We start from the raw sequence: 16,050 nt of genomic DNA on the forward strand, positions 1-16,050 counted from the left end.
CATGTGGTCATTGCTCATATTGACTTTTTTTTTTTAAGAAAAAATTTTTTTAAGATTTTATTTATTTATTTAACAGACAGAGATCGCAAGTAGGCAGAAAGGCAGACAGAGAGAGAGGAGGAAGCAGGCTCCCCACGGAGTAGAGCCCGATTCGGGACTCGATCCCAGGACCCGGGGATTATAAACCAAGCCGAAGGCAGAGGCCTTAACCCACTGAGCCACACAGGTGCCCCCATATTGACTTTTTAAGTAATCTCTACACCCAATGTGGGGCTCGAGCTCATAACCCCAAGATCAAGAGTTGCATGTTCTACCAACTGAACCAGACAGGCACCCTAAAATGCAACTGGTTTTGATATATTTATTTTGTATTCTGTGACCTTGATGAAGTCAATTGTTCTAGGAAGTTTTTTGTAGATTCCTGGGGATTTCCATGTAGACAATCTTGTCCTCTACACATAGGGACAATTTTGTCTCTCTTTTTAATGTGTACGCCTTTTATTTATTTCATTTTCTTGCCTTATTGAACCAATTTAGAACTTCCAGCACCATGTTGAGTAAGAGAAGTAAAAGAAGACATCCTTATCTGTTCCCAACTCAGGGGGAAAACATCCAGTCTTCCACCACTATGTGTAATGCTAACTTCAGTATTGTTGTTATTTTTTTTTAATATTTTATTTATTTGACAGAGAGAAATCACAAGTAGGCAGAGAGGCAGGCAGAGAGAGAGGAGGAAGCAGGCTCCCTGCGGAGCAGAGAGCCCGATGTTGGGGCTCGATCCCAGGACCCTGGGATCATGACCTGAGCTGAAGGCAGAGGCTTTAGCCCACTGAGCCACCCAGGCACCTCTTGTTGTTATTTTTTTTTTTTTTTTAGATTTTATTTACTTATTTATTAGAGAACGCATGAGAGAGAGAGAGAAGACAGGAGCAGGGGCAGAGGGAGAGGGAGAAGTAGACTTCTTGCAGGATCCTGGGATCATGACCTGAGCCAAAGGCAGCCCCTTAACCAACTGAGCCAGCTAGGGGTCCCTAACTGTAGGGTTTTTGTTGATGCTTTTTAACTATTTGAAGAGTTCCCTTCTATTCCTATTTTAGGTTTTATCATGAATGGCTGTTGAATTTTGTCAAATGCTTTTTCTGTATCAATGAATACAATCATGTGATTTTCTTCTTTTGACTGTTAATATGGTGGATTATACTGATTGATTTTTGACTATTGAACTGGCTTGGCATCCCTGAAATAAACCCTATTGACACAGTATAAAGTTCTTTTTATATATTATTGAATTCTATTTGCTAATATTTTCTTAACGACTTTTGCATCTGTATTCATGAAGGATACTAGTCTGTAGTTTCTTTTTTGTACTGTTTTTGTCTGGTTTTGTTTTGAGGTAATACTTAACTTTATAAAATGAATTGGGAAGTATTCTCTCCTCTTCTATTTTCTAGAAGAGATTGCATAGAATTGGTATTACTTCTTCTTTAAATGTTTGGTGGAATTCTTTCTTTCTTTCTTTCTTTGACAAAGATCACAAGTAGGCAGAAAGGCAGGCAGAGAGAGAGAGGAGAAAGCAGGCTTCCCGCTAAGCAGAGAGCCTGATGCCGGGCTCGATCCCAGGACTCTGGGATCATGACCAGAGCTGAAGGCAGAGGCTTTAACCCACTGAGCCACCCAGGCGCCCCTGTTTGGTGGAATTCTTAAGTGAAACCATCTGTATCTGGAGATTTCTTTTATGGGAGTTTTTAAATTATGAATTCAATTTCCTTAATAGTTATGGGACTCTTCAAATCATCTATTTCATATTGGATAAGTTGTGGTACTCTGTATTTTTTTGAGGAATTGGTCCATTTTGTTTAAGTTGTTGAATATATGTATGCAGAGTTGTTTGTAACATACCCTTACTATATTTTTGATGTCTACAGGGTCTGTATTGATATTCTGTTTCATCCCTAGTATTATTAATTTGTCTTCTCTTTTTATTCTTCAACAGTCTTGCTGGAGATTTGTCAATTTTATTGATCTTTTCAAAGAACCAACTCTTTGTTTCATTAATTTTCTCTATTTCTATTTTTCTTCCACGTTTTCTTAGGCTCTGCGTTTGTCTATTTGGCACCCATTAATCACAGTCCCGAACTAATGACCAAAGTTGTTTACATCTGTCCTGAAATCCAGCTTTCACAGGCATTGAAAATCATGTAATAAACCCTTCAGTTAATCCCAAATCTATATTCCCAGCCACTACCTTTTTTTAACCACCCATCAAGCCAATATTCGCCCTACCCTAGATCAACCAAGGCCATGTTCCAGACAACAAGAGGCCATCCTTATGCCCCAAAGACCACCAGATTTATTTCACATTAACCAATCCTAAACTGTTTACCCACCCTGCCCTACCTTTCCCATGCAACCCCAGTAAAGATTGTGGCCTATGCCCTCCCTTTGCTCCTTTCTGCCTCCTGACTGACACGACACTAGTGCTTCTGCCATGGCCCTGCATGGTGAGCTGTGCTTCTCGTTTCTAGGGAAATTATGAACAGTAGCATTAAACTTCTCTTTTAGTGGCATTGATTTCTCTTTATTATCAGTCACCTTAATAAATTAAGACCCATAAATCAGTGTTCAACTTCACCGATTTCTGTTCTTGTCTGTATTATTTCTTTTTTTTTATTTTTTTTAATTTTTATTTATTCATTTGACAGATAGAGATCACAAGTAGGCAGAGAGGCAGGCAGAGAGAGAGAGAGGAGGAAACAGGCTTCCCGCTGAGCAGAGAGCCCGATGTGGGGCTCGATCCCAGGACCCTGGGATCATGACCTGAGCTGAAGGCAGAGGCTTTAACCCACTGAGCCACCCAGGTGCCCTGTCTGTATTATTTCTTACTTCTGCCTTCATTGGGTTTATTTTGCTCTTCTTTTTCCAAATGCTTCAGACAGACGTTTAGGTTATTGATTTGAGATTTTTTTCCTCTTTTCTAATGTATGCCATAAACTCCTCTCTCCACACTGTTATAGCTGTGTCCCACAAATTTCGATATTCTGTATTTTCATTTCTATTCAGTTCAATATTTTTTTTCCCTTGAAACTTCCTCTCTGGGGCACCTGGGTGACTCAGATGTATAAGCATCTGCTTTCAGCTCAGGTCATGATCTCAGGGTTCTGGGATCAAGACGCCCCCCCCAGCTCCCTTCTCAGCGGGGAGTTTGCTTGTTCCTCTGCCTCTTCCCCTGCTCATGTTCTCTCTTTGTATCCCTCTGTCTCAAATGAATAAATAAAATCTAAAAAAAAAAAAAAAGGTTTGTTTAAAAAATTTAAAAAAATAAAATCTTAAAAAAAAAAAAGAAACTCAATGAATACTGTTATGCTGAAAAGAAATAAAAAGAAAGAAAGAAACTTCTTCTTTGACCAGTGGATTATTTAGAAATGTGTTTAGTTCCAAGTATGAATTAATTTTGTTATCGCTCTGTTATCGATTCCTAATGATTCCATTGTGGCTAGAGAATACACTCTATATGATTTTTTTTCTATTGAAATTTGTTTTATGACCCAGGATAAAGGTTATCTTGGTATATGTTCCATGGCCACTCTAAGAGAATACATAGCATGCTATTGCTTGGTGGTGTATTGTACAATGTCCATTAGATCCTGTTGGTTGACAGTGCTATTATTTCTAATATTTGTGTCCATTATCTGTCTAATCCTTCTATTAAATGCTTAGAGAGGGGTGTTGACATCTCCAACTGCTCAGACACACCTCATTTTATTGAGCTTTACTTTATAGCACTTGGCAGATACAGAGGTTTTTTTGGTTTTTTGTTTTTTGTTTTTTAACAAATTGAAGGTTTCTTGCCATCCTGTGTCGAGTAAGTCTATCAGTCCCCCCCCTCTTTTTTGGTGAGCAACAAAGAAGGTTTATTGAACGATAGCAAAGTGACAGTACAAAGCTTTTTTTTTTTAAGATTTTATTTATTTGTTTGACAGACAGAAATCACAAGCAGGCAGAGAGACAGGCAGAGAGAAGGGGCAAGCAGGCTCCCTGCTGAGCAGAGAGCCCAATGCGGGGTTCCATCCCAGGACCTTGGGATCCTGACCTGAGCTGAAGACAGAGGCTTAACCCACTGAGCCACCCAGGCGCCCAACAATACAAAGCTTTGTAGGGGGTGGGAACCCAAGAGAGTTGCCCTATCATTGCCCTTTTTCAACAGTATTTGCTCACTTTAGGTCTCTGCCACATTTCTGTAATTCTCCCAACATTTCAAGCTGGGTGAAGATTTCAGCTTTTGCCCACTGCAGGAGAGAGAATTTGGAGCTAAAGTCTAGTCAAGTTACATCGCTTCTCGGCCTTTTGGCTAAGATCAAGTGCAAAGTCTAGCCAAGTTAGCTTCCTGCTGAAACAAAAACCCTTCTTCAAAAGAATGTAACAGAATCTAGAATCCCAAAACATATCATTCATAATGTCCAGCATCCAACCAAAGAAGAGTAGACAAGTGAAGAAACAGGAAATGTGACACACAAGTCGTCAATAAAAACTTCCCCCAAATGACACAGGTGTTAAAATTAGCAGACAAGAATTTTAGTGTCATTGTTATTAATAGTTTCAAAGACAAAAAGGAAAATGTATGCAAACAGATACCTCTACCTACCTATTAAAATAGCTAAAATTAAAGAGACTGACAATACTAAGGACTGGGGAGGGTGTAGAACAACTGGAACTCGCACACATTGTTTGTTGGGATGTAAAATGGTACAAGTACTTTGGGAAAAGGGTTGACAGTGTCTTTTGAAATTTTACTTGCCACAGACCTCACCCATTCCACTCTTAGGTATTTATCCAAGAAAAGTACTTATTCAATAAGCAAATGTTTTTTAAACTGTTGACAAGAATCCTTGTACACGAATGCTCATGGAATCTTTTTTTTTTTAAAGATTTTATTTATTTATTTGACAGAGAGAGATCACAGGTAGATAGAGAGGCAGGCAGAGAGAGAGAGAGGGAAGCAGGCTCCCTGCTGAGCAGAGAGCCCGACGCGGGACTCGATCCCAAGACCTGAGATCATGACCTGAGCTGAAGGCAGCGGCTTAACCCACTGAGCCACCCAGGCGCCCCTAATGCTCATGGAATCTTAATTGAGAGCAAAAAACTAGAAATAACTGAAATATCCATCAATAAGTTAAAGGGTTAACAAATAGCGGTGTAATTGAATACTTCTCAGCAGTAATAAGTAACAAATTCTTGATGTATACCACATGTATGAATCTCAAACACATGATGCTGAACAAAAAAAGCCACATATAAAAATGTACACATTGTGGGTGCCTAGGTGGCTCAGTCAGCTTACACATCTGCCTTGGGCTTGGGTGGTGATCCCAGCATCCTAGGATTGAGTCCTGCGTTGGGCTCCGTGCTCTGTGGGGAGCCTCTTTCTCCCTCTGCCCCTGCCTTTCTCTTTCTCTATCTCTCATGAATAAATAAATAAAATCTTTTTTTTTTTAAAGTACACATTGTGGGGGGGCCTGGGTGGCTCAGTGGGTTAAAGCCTCTGCCTTCGGCTCAGGTCATGATCCCAGGGTCCTGGGATTGAGTCCCACATCGGGCTCTCTGCTCAGTGGGAAGCCTGCTTCCTCCTCTCTCTCTGCCTACTTGTGATCTCTGTCTGTCAAATAAATAAATAAAATCTTTAAAAAAAATAAAGTACACATTGTGTTATTCTACTTATAGGAAATTTTAAAAACAAGAAGAAACTAATCTTGATTGCTACAAAGCAGATCTGTGGTTGCTTGGGGCCAGAGCAGTAGAGAGCCTGACTGTAAAGGGGTATGTGATACATTTTTGAAATGATAAAAATGTTCTAAGTATTGATTGTGATGATTACATGAGTGTATATATTGTCAAAACTCATCAAACTGCATACATAAAGTAGGTTCATTTTTATTATATGTAAATTATACCTCAATAAAGTTTATTTCAATTTCAAAAAAATAAAGTGAAAGCAAAATATATACAGGTTCAGATCAACAAATACAGAGAATCATCACCACCAGACTCATACTACAAAAAATGCTAAGGAAAAGTTCTTCAGACTAAAGAAAAATGACACCAAATAACCTACAGGAAGGCAAGAAGATCACCAGAAATGATAAATACGTGGGTGTGGTAGGGAGAATAATGACCCATCAAAGATCTCCCTGGCTTAATCTCCAGAAATGTGAATATAATGGGTTACTTGGCAAAGGAGAATTAAGGTTGCTAGTCAGGTGACCTGGAGATGGAGAGATCATCCTGGATTATCTGGTTCAAAGAAATCAGAAGTATCCTCTGACCTCCAAAGCTCTGAGGTATTCTGTTTGCATTGGTTTATGACACTAAATTGGTAGTAATTTGTTACAGCAGCCACAGGAAACTAATATTGTTGTATAAAAGTCTGGCTTAAGGGGTGGCTGGGTGGCTCAGTGGGTTAAAGCCTCTGCCTTCAGCTCAGGTCATGATCCCAGGGTCCTGGGATGGAGCCCCACATCGGGCTCTCTGCTCGGCAGGGAGCCTGCTTCCCCCTCTCTCTCCCTGCCTGCCACTCTGCCTACTTGTGATCTCTGTCAAATAAATAAATAAAATCTTAAAAAAAAAAAAAAAAAGTCTGGTTTAAATTTGTTTTCCTTCTCTTGGAAATTAAAAAGAAATTTTTCTTTCTTCTCTTTGTCTCTTTAACATGTGTATTACATGGTAAAATAAACACTATATCCCATATTCTGGAGTTGGTAACATGTAGATGTAGTACATCTGCAGCTGAAAAGACTGGGTCAAACCGGGGAAATGGAACCACACTGCTGCAAGATTTCTGTGTTTTATGTAAAGTAGTACAATGCTTACTCTATCAATTGGTAAGGGAGAGGTATTAAAATCTCAAATGGAGGGGTACCTGCCTGCCTTAGTCAGAAGAGCATGTGACCTTGATCTCAGGGTCACGAGTTTGAGTCCCACGTTGGGGGTAGAGATTACTTAAAAATAACTTAAAAAAAAAATCTCCAGAGAGGATTGTGAATTTGGTTTTTCTCCTTTGAGTTTTACCAACTTTGTTCTTCATATAATTTGGAAGCTCTTTCATTAGGTGTATGCATAGTTTACATGCATGTATTGAACCTTTCACCATTATAAGATGTCTCTCTTTTCCTCTGGTAATTCTCCTTGTCTTAAAATTTATTTTGCCTGATACTAATTTCCAAGATTCCTTGGATCAGTATGTTTGCATGGTGTATTTTTTCCTGAAGTTTTACTTTCAACTTATTTGTACCTTTGTATTTAAAATGCATTGCTTGGGGCATCTGGGTGGCTCAGTCGGTTAAGGATCTGACTTCAGCTCAGGTCATGATCTCCAGTTGTGAGATCAAGCCTCACGTTGGGGTCCCTGCTCAGCAGGGTTTCTGCTTCCCCTCTCCTCCTTCCTCTGCCCCTCCCCGTGCTTATCCTGTTTCTCTCTCGATTTCAAGTGAATAAATAAAATCTTTTAAAAAATAAAATAAAATGCATTTCTTGGGACACCTGGGTGGCTCAGTTGGTTAAGCAATGGACTCGATTTCAGCTCAGGTCAGGATCTCGGGGCCCTGGGATGGATCCCCAAGTCTGGCTCCACATTGAGCAGGGAGTCTGTTTTTCTCCTTGTCTCCCTCAGTCCCTCTCCCTGAATGCATACACAAGTCCCCCCACCACAATAAATTAAGTAAAAAAAATTTATAAATAAATAAATATGCATCTCTTATAGACAGCATATAACTGGGTTTGTTTGTTTTTTTTTTAAGATTTTATTTATTTATGTGACAGAGAGAAATCACAAGTAGGCAGAGAGGCAGGCAGAGAGAGGGGGAAGCAGGTTCCCCGCTGAGCAGAGAGCCCGATGCGGGGCTCGATCCCAGGACCCTGAGATCATGACCTGAGCCGAAGGCAGCGGCTTAATCCACTGAGCCAACCAGGCGCCCCTGGGTTTGTTTTTTAATTCAGACTGACAGTCTTTGTTTTTTAATTGCAATGCTTAGTCCACTTACATTTTTTTTTAGTCCACTTACATGTATTTATTTATTAAGATTTATTTATTCATTTGGGAGAGAGTGTGTGTGCACATGAGCCGGGGGTAGCGGCAGAGGGAGAGGGAGAGAGAATCCTCAAGCTGACTTCCCGCTGAGTGCTGAGCATGGAGCAGACAAAAATTCAGCAAGGATATACTAAACCAACACTATCAAATACTTTGACCTAATTAACATTTGCATAACATCATACACAACAACTGCAAAGTGCACATTCATTTCAAAGGGATATGGAACATTCACCCAGAAAGGTCATATTCTGGACCATAAAAAAAAAAACTTAATAAATTTTTTAAAAATAGGTATCACACAGAATGTATTTTCTGCATTTAAACTCGAAATCAAGGGGGTGCCTGAGTGGCTCTGTGGATTAAGCCACTGTCTTCAGCTCAGGTCATGATCTCAGGGTCCTGGGATCGAGCCCCACATCGGGCTCTCTGCTCAGCGGGGAGCCTGCTTTCCCCTCTCTCTCTGCCTGACTCTCTGCCTACTTGTGATCTCTGTCTGTCAAATAAATAAATAAAATCTTAAAAAAAAAACAAAAAAACCCGAAATCAATAACAAGCTTTCTAAAACACCCCAAATACCTGGTGAGCAATATTCTTCCAATTAACTCATAGGCCAAAAAAGAAGTAGCAAAGGAAATCATAAAACATTTTTAACTGTATGATAATAATAAAATGTATTTTAAAATGTTGAGATGGGGGCACCTGGGTAGGTCAGTCAGTTAAGCATCTGACTCTTGATTTCTGCTCAGGACATGACCTTAGGGTTGTGGGATTGAGCACTGATTAGGGCTCTGTGCTGGGAGTGGAGCCTTGCTTAAGATTCTCTCTCTCCCTCTACCCCTTCTGCTTGCTCACTCTCTCTCCAAAAAAACATATGACATGTAGGCAAATCAGTGCTTAGAGAGAAATGTATAGCTTATATTAGAAAGAAGAGGCTTAAAAACCAATGATTTTAGGGGTGCCTGGGTGGCTCAGTGGGTTAAGCCTCTGCCTTTAGCTCAGGTCATGATCTCAGAGTCCTGGGATAGAGCCCCGCATCAGGCTCTCTGCTCAGCGGGGAGCTTGCTTCCCCTCGCTAACCTACTTGTGGTCTTCCTCTCTGTCAAAAAAAAAAAAAAATGATTTTAAGTTTCCACCTAAGAAACTAGAGAAAGATGAGCAAATTAAACCCAAAATAGAATAGAGGAAATAAAGATTAAAGTTCGAGGACATACAAAATGAACAACAGAGAAAATTAATAAAGCCAAAATTTGGTTCTTTAAAAAATATTAATAAAGGGGGCAAACTCCTAGGAGGATTGATCAAGAAGAAGCACAAATTATTTACAACAGGAATGAAAAAGAGGATGTGACGACAGATATTATAGGTATCAAAGGATAAAAGGGACAACGATGGCTATGTTGGCAGTGTAGTTCTATGTCTACAGATCCCCACATAAAAACTTATGCCGTGACTGATGAGTAAAATTACAAAGAAAAAAACAGGAAAAACATGAAAACATTTACAACAAAATTTGGTGACAAAGGCATCTCCACACCCAAATACAAGCAAGTAGGAACGAACCACCACAAGCCGCCAGACCCACACAGGATCAGGATCCGTGCAGGAGAAAGAAGGAAACAGAGTAAGACCAGGAGAACTCAAAAAAGCCTACAGAGAGTCACTGGAATCAAGACAGGCCAATTGAGAACAGTAAATGAAACTAGGAAGGATCTGCGGCCTAAAATAGCAGATGAGCGCCAAGGGCCTGCAGTGAGAAAGAAGGTCAAAGGCACTGGGGCAGGTCCGGGTCCTATGAACTGTCAAACTGACCCACCAAGGCTTTCTTCTGGTACCATGCCCACACTGAGGAGAAGCTGCTTGGAGTAGAATCAAAATGTAGTAGGGTGGGGACAACACAGAGGAAGGAAAGGAACAAGGCGACCAGCCTAGCTGGGGTGGGGGTGGGGGTGTGGAAGAGAGCCAGGATATCCCAGAAAGCAAGCCAGACAAAGTAACAGAAGAGGGAGCTCTGTGATGTGATACAAGTTTTTCCGAACCCTACCTCACTTTTTAATTTCAGGAAAACTAATTTGATAGAAAATGAACAATAGAAAAGTATCAAGATCAAATCCCATACAAAGTTATAAAAGCTCCATAAAAGTCACATTACTACGGATAGTGAAGCACACCAGAAAGGCATACCACAAAACACCAAAATCACCAAAACTGCTAACTTCTCTTTCAAAACAAGCCAAAAGACACTAAGAACACAATATGATACATGCAAGGACAACATAAGTCAGAATTAGAAGAATTCAGACATGATGCAACAGTACTCAGGATGGAATGAGAAACGAAAGAAAAAAATAATTTTAAAGTGAAGACTAAACTAGAAAGTACACAAGAACAGTGAACATGAAAGATGATGCCTTAAAAGATGGAAAAGAGGAGATGTTTAAAAATACAAAATATGAAGAGATAAAGAGTTAGACACTGACAAATAATAAAAACAGGATATAAGATTAAAAAATTAGATACATGAGTCCCAGAAGAAAACCAGAGCAAAGGAACAGAATATTAAAAACTATTCAAGAAAGTTTCCTAAAATAAAGAAAAACTCAAAATGATGTATTCAAAAAGCACACAGCAAATCTGAGAATGTGTTCCCAAAATGACAGGCAATAAGACATTCTAGTAAAATGATGAAGTTTATTTCATTTTAAAGATTTTGGTTTTAAGTTATCTCCACACCCAACGTGAGGCTTGAACACACAACCCTGAGGACCAAGAGTTGTACGCTCCATCGACTGAGCCCGCCAGGTGCCCCTAAAATGTCCGAACTTTAAAGAAAATGAAAAAAATCTTTCGGGCATCTGAACACACACACATACACACACACAGGAAAAAGTAAATCACCATTAGGCTTTAACAGAAACACTATATGCCAGAAGAAAATGAAGTAACATTTAAGAGACCCAAGAAAGGAAAGTGTGAACCTAGCAAAACAGACTTTGTAAGCATAAAGGGCACAAACTTATCAACATGCAAGATCTCAGAGCTCTAACACTGTTGCCAAGTACCCTTCCTGGGGAATCTACTAGAAAATCCGCTCTGACAACCAAAGTGAGCAGAACAATGTAAAGACTAGAGATTTTTTTTTAAATATTTTATTTATTTATTTGACAGAGAGACCATAAGTAGGCAGAGAGGCAGGCAGAGAGAGGGAAGCCGGCTCCCTGCTCAACAGAGAGCCTGATGCAGGGCTCGATCCCAGGACACTGAGATCATGACCTGAGCGGAAGGCAGAGACCCAACCCACTGAGCCACCCAGGTGCCCCTAAAGACTAGAGATTAATGTTAATTATAAGATTACTTGTAGAGCTAAAGCTATATAAGGGTTAGGAAGGTGAGATATAGGGGCGCCTGGGTGGCTCAGTGGGTTAAAGCCTCTGCCTTCGGCTCAGGTCATGATCCCAGGGTCCTGGGATGGAGCCCGGAATCGGGCTCTCTGCTCGGTGGGGAGCCTGCTTCCTCCCCTCTCTCTCTGCCTGCCTCTCTGCCTACTTGTGATCTTTGTTTGTGAAATAAATAAATAAAATCTTAAAAAAGAAAAAAGGAGAGATGTATTATATAATGATTATATTCCCTGACAATGATTTACTACAAAGGTTTTTAATGAGGTAGAGAATGTGAAATGCATTTGTAAAATACTTTCATCATGTTTTCAGTACTCATACTGGTTGTGGTATTAATATGGTTATTCTGAGAGAGCTCTGTGGATGAGATCAAAGAAATGAGTAATTAAGGAGTATTCTAATTCTATTATCACCTGTGTCCTTGAAAACCAGGATTCTTGGTACAGAAAAAAGGAGTTAGACAAGAGATTGAGTAAAAGCTCTTTAATCTTGAATTTGAATTGAAAGTATAAATATGTACTTATGAGGTATTTTACTATGTGTGTGCGTGTGTGTATGTGTGTGTGTTTATACATAATACAGTTGACCTTTGAAAAATGGGTTTGAACTGTGCAGGTCCACTCATACATGGATTTTGTTTTTATAAAAATACAGTATAGTATTGTAAATGTATTTTCCTTATGATTTTCTTTTTTTTTTTAAAGATTTTATTTATTTATTTGACAGAGAGAGATCACAAGCAGATAGAGAGGCAGGCAGAGGGAGAGAGAGAGGGAAGCAGGCTCCCCGCTGAGCAGAGAGCCTGGTGCGGAACTCGATCCCAGGACCCCAAGATCATGACCTGAGCCGAAGGCAGCGGCTTAACCCACTGAGCCATCCAGGCGCCCTCCTTATGATTTTCTTAATAACATTTTCTTTTCTCTAGCTTATTTTATTGTTAGAAAGAAATATATAATACATATAACACAAAATATGTTAATCGACTGTTTCCTGTACTCAGTAAGTCTTCCAGTCAGCATTACGCTATTAGTGGTTAAGTTCTTGCAGAGTCAAAAGTTCCATGCAGATTTTCAAAAGGGCAGGGGTCAGTGCCCCTAACCTATGGCATTGTTCAAGGGTCAACTGTACTATTTTGTGTACTTTTGTCTATGGTTGAAATTCTATATAAAACGAAAGAACTGCAAGTGATTAAAAGCCATTAAGTACATTAAAAACTAAAAATTCACAATAATAATTTAAAGAGAGAGCAGAGCAAAACAAAATCATTGAACACCAAGTTGCCAGGGCATCAATTTACTACTTTAAAAGTGATAAATGAGGAAAGAGAGTTGAGCATTCATCTTGCTATTCTGGTATAAACTTTATTTTAGGGTAACCTAATAGTCCTAGAGGATGTGGAAAAGCTTCTCTGTATTGAAAGAACTACTAAAAGAGGTCATAATGGCATTGGAAAAGTCATCATTTTGTAATATCTAGTGAAATAGCCAATTTATAAAGCAGACATTAACAGATGTTTAAACAATCTGGCAAAAAGTTGACCGGAAGCTTATGATGCAGAATCAGGCTATCACCACCTGAAAAATGGAAGGAGCCTGGGACCTGAAATGGACAGTGGAAGAGAAAGAGCCCAAGCAGGAACACCTGTGATCCCCTGTAAGTGAAAAATAAATCTTTATTGTGTGAAATCACTGACATATGGGGCAACTCATTAGGAAAGTTAGCTTATTGTAAAAGAATACAATTTATATATATTAAAACACCTAAGTACACAATTATATATACATATTTAAAGATACAAACATATCCAAACACATACTAAAATATTAGAGGGTATGCCTAGGTCAGGGAGAGGAATGAGAAGAGGGGTCAAGGATCAAAAGAAGAAAATAAAGCAATAAAGAGGCTAGTATCAACTGAGAATGAGAGTTCATCATGCTCTAAGGAGCATGGTTTAACTTATTAAGGAAAAAATATGATAATTTTAAAAGGTGACAAGGAGTCACCTTTTAAAATTAAATTAAAATTAAAAGGTGACAAGCAGTCACCAACCTGCTCAGTTGGCTAAGCATCTGCCTTTGGCTCCGGTCATGGACCCTGGGATCGAGCCCCACATCAGGCTCTCTGCTCAGTGAGGAGCCTGCTTCTCCCTTTCCCTCTGCCTACTGCTCTCTCTGCTTGTGCTCTGTCAAATAAATAAAATAAAATCTTGGAAAAAATTCAAATTAAAAGGTGACAACGAATCTGCCCTTCCCAGACACAGCCCAGGCTAGTTTGCTGGTAATGATCTTCTGCCTTGAGCACAGAATGGTTCTAGAGAGGAGGCAGTACTGAAGACAGAACCTGCTGGAACCCTCCACCATGTTCACCGGGAAAGTGTCAAGACTGAAAATTCCCTAAGCTGGGAATTTCTCCCTTCAGTCTCAGCTCTCCCTGGTGGTGATGATGCATTCTTCAGACACGGAGCCTGGACCGTGGCCACCACCTTCCCACCACCCTTCACTCCAGGCCTAGGGAGTCTAGACAAAACATAGGGCCTCATTCTGGGCCTGGGTGCTTCCATCCAACTACCCTCCATCTCTGTCTTTGGTAGGCTGAATAATGGCCCTTCCTCCAAAGACATTCATGTTCTAATCCTCAAAGCCCATGAATATTTCACCTTTTATGACAAAAGGGACCTAGAATACAAGGTTACATTAAGGATCTTGACATGGGGAGAGGACCTTAGATCATCCCAGTGGGCCCAATATAATCTCAAGCAGATGTAATCACAACATAATCCTCGTAAGAGAAAGGAGAATTTGAAAGAGATGAAAGGTTGGAAGCAGACAGAGGTCACAGAGGAGAGAAGATGCTATCTGCTGCCTTGAAGATGGAGGAAGTGGCCATGAATCAAAGAATGCAAGCAGCTTCTAGAAGCTGGAAGAGGCAAAGAAATGGGTTCTCCCCTAGAGTCTCCAAGAGGAATACAGACAGGTCAACACCTTGACTTTAATTCAGCTCAGTGAAGCTGATTTGGGAACTCCTGACCTCCACAACCGGAAGATACGAAATTTGTGTTGTTTTAAGCCAAGAAGTTTGTGGTCATTCATTACAGCAGCAGCAGCAGCAGGAAGCTAGTACATTGGTCCTGCTGCTGGGCAGGGTAGCCTGTTCTAGAGGAGTGACATCTGTGACACTGAGGAGAGGGGAATCAGAGAAGACTTTCTGGAAGCCCAAGCAGCCACACTGACCCACATTCATATTACAGTTGTTTTATTACCTATCTGACCTTGAGCAAATGTCTAAGCAACAATACATTGTTAATAATCCATTATTTATAGGGTTGCTAAGAATTAAATAGAATGCTTTAAATTACCTACTACTATCTAATTACCCACTTTTTAACAAAATAAGTCATACCTCCTTGTGGGTTTACACACACTCATTCTTCCATTCGTTCAGGAGGTGTCACTGAGCATCCACTAGGCCTGGCCTCATGCACACAATGACTTGTCTGCTACAAGCCCCTAGCATTTCTCCCCCGAGCTGCCACTGAGCTTCCAGTCCGTCCAGTGCTCAACCTTACCATCCCATCCTAAATGCAGGCCCTTACCCTTGCCCGCTCCCGTGGTCTCATATCTCCTTGATGGTCCATCATTCTGTCAGCAGCACCCTTTACCCTCCTAGGCACTGTTTCTGCAGCTCCCATGAGCGGTCTCATCTCTGCCTTTACCCAGTTGTGCCTATCCAACTGTGCTGTTCCCTTGACCTGTGGAGCTTCCCAACTCCACAGGACCCATCTGGATTTCCTTATCTCAAAGCTCCCAACCCCCACCCCACTTCTAACCTCCAAGCCTGAAATGCTGAGCTCTCTGCCACCATCATATCTGGGCCTACTGGCCCTCCCTGGAAAAATAGTTGGTCCAGGATAATTTTTCTTATATCTGCAGTCCAGATTCACAAACCCTTTACCCAATCCAGGGCCAAGGTTCTCTTTCCTTAGAGCCTATGGCTCTTTCTCCAAACACTAAGCTGCCTCTCTAGGGTGGGGTTAAGACCCAAATATTAAACCAGAAAAAACTGCTTTCGGTCCTTTGGGCTTGAGTGGTGTTGACCGGGTGGGGTGGGGCAACAATCAGTCTGGCCAATTGGCACTGTGGATCTGGGTACTCTAACCCCGGCCATTGCCATGGATATACAGCAGGTGACACTGGGGAAATCTCTGCCCTCTCTAGGCCCGTCTCTCCAGGCCGTTAGTGCACTGAGAGGCTGGTCTTCTTTAAGGCTATACTGAAACTCAGAGGTTCTATGCCGCTACTCCTGGCAGTGGTGCATAATGGCCACAAGAGGGCGCGCAACCCCTTCAGCTCGGAAGTTTGTAGCCTAATCAAACAAGCAAGCTTCAAAAGGGATACAAGCCTTCTAAGTGAAAAGGTAGCTTACCCAAGAGCACGCTACAAAATGGCAATAGGGTAGGGACTGGAAAAGGATATTTGAATTCCCAGCCTGAGGGGGAAGTCCAGAGCCCCAAGGCCAGGAGAGGTGGTATGGAGAGGGCTGGTAGGCAGCAGAGGAGGAGAGGCTAAGAATATA

The sequence above is a fragment of the Meles meles genome, chromosome 1, assembly GCF_922984935.1.
Source record: "Meles meles chromosome 1, mMelMel3.1 paternal haplotype, whole genome shotgun sequence".
NCBI classification, from domain to species: Eukaryota; Metazoa; Chordata; class Mammalia; order Carnivora; family Mustelidae; genus Meles; species Meles meles.